Source organism: Nannospalax galili, unplaced genomic scaffold, assembly GCF_000622305.1.
Source record: "Nannospalax galili isolate Female #2095 unplaced genomic scaffold, S.galili_v1.0 scaffold471, whole genome shotgun sequence".
NCBI classification, from domain to species: domain Eukaryota; kingdom Metazoa; phylum Chordata; class Mammalia; order Rodentia; family Spalacidae; genus Nannospalax; species Nannospalax galili.
Genome location: NW_008330333.1, coordinates 584,668 through 586,497, shown reverse-complemented (window position 1 = coordinate 586,497; position 1,830 = coordinate 584,668).

Sequence of the window (1,830 nt, the reverse complement as noted above, 5' to 3'; positions counted from 1 at the left end):
AATGTTGTTTGTGTTTTTATCTTGTCAATCATGGCTCTTTTCTTTTGTGATAGCTACAGTAACTTCTAGCCTTAGAAAATACTCCAGAGGACCGAAGAATGGATAAAGGTGATTGCCACCAAACCTGACAACCTGAGTTTCATCCCTGGGACTCACATGGTGGAAGGAGAGAACTGACTCTTGCAAGTTGTTCTCTGTCCTCCACATACACACACACTCACTCATACACACACACACACACACACACACACACACACACACGTACACATACACGATACTTGTAATAAAAAATTTTTAAAGAAAAGGAAAAAAATGTTCTAGAGATCTCCAAATGTTAGGATTTTATTGGAATCCTTCATTTCAATGGGACGATGGTCAGTCTGTGGAAGTGCCTAGCTTTCAGCTATTGCTGGCTGCCCCACCCTGCTGTCTGTTCTTAGTCTCTGGTGTAGCAGGTGCAGCCAGGGGCTGGCTCTCTGTTCATGGGAGCAACGAGCATGGCCTCCCGAGAGTCTAGCTTTCTCTGGACCCACATCCTCACTTCTGTTGCTCCCCTGACTTGAAGGCTGAGTTATTCACAGAGGTACTGCTTTTAGAATAGGAGAGACAAGGAACGCGGAGAAAGGGGACAGGAACATGGCCTTAGCAACTCAGTCCCAGCACGGGGGGGGGGGCGTGCAGAGGCTGGCAGAACAATGTGGGTTCGAGGCCAGCCTGGTATACATAGGGAGTTCCAGGCCAGCTGGGGCTACAGAGAGACCCTGTCTCAAAAAGACCAAGAGAGAGACAGAGACAGACTTTCCACCGCTTAATGACCGTTTTTCTCAAGCGTCGCTGATTCAGATTCCTCCACGCTGCAGGGTACCCTCCCTATTTCTAAAATTACTGGGCACCAATGTGCTCCCCATCCTCCACATACTTGCCTGAACTAATGATCCAATGAATAAACAAAGGAATGAATGAGTCCAGAGTCCTCCCTCTTTCCACCTCCCTCTTTCCCCACCACCAGAGGAGCCAATGATGGATCATCACCCCACTGTGGGGACCGCGCCGTGCAGGGGCCGTAGAGAAGCCAGTAGCTCCGGGGGAGGCCCTGGGTGCTGGTGCCGCGCCTCTCGAGCCAAGGGAGGCAAAGGCGAGGGAAGCCGAGACACCCCTGGCACGGGCAAGCTGGCGCAGCCGGGGACGCGCGAGCGGCGGCCACCAGAGGGCAGCACTGAGCGGCCAGCGCGAGGTTGGGGGAACACGGGGATGGGTACAGAGCGCTCCGGGGACCCCGCGCTGCCCCCACCCGCCGTCCCCGAGCACGCCAAGACCTGGAGCTGCAGGCCCTTCCACCGACCGGGAAACTGAGGCAGAGCGCAGCCCACCGTCCAGCGCCGCTCTCCGGGCCTGGCTGGGTCTGCTGGGGGACATCCTGACCCGGTGGCCCAGAAGGAGTGGCTGCCTGAACCCCAAGTCCAGTTATGACGTCAATCCTGCTCCCCAAATAACTTCCTCCCCGGGCCACTTCCACACATCCCCGAGTCCAGCGGGCGCACCCAGGGCAGGGACCCGACGGCCACCCTGCTGTCACCACGCCACCTTCCCAGAACAGCTTCTGCCGCGCCCCAGAAGGTGTAGCCCCCGACAGGGTCCTGCGCCCTGAGCTAGTCTACGGATGGGTGAGCAGGAGCGTCGGTGGGGGTGGCTGGGGTCAATTGAGGTCCTTTCTTTGTTGCATAAACACCCTGACCTTGGCTGTTCAATGCCTACCCTCCCATCAGAGTATAAATTTCAACCTTAGGTCCCTGAAGCCAGACACACAGTAGGTGCTCAATAAACGGAAGG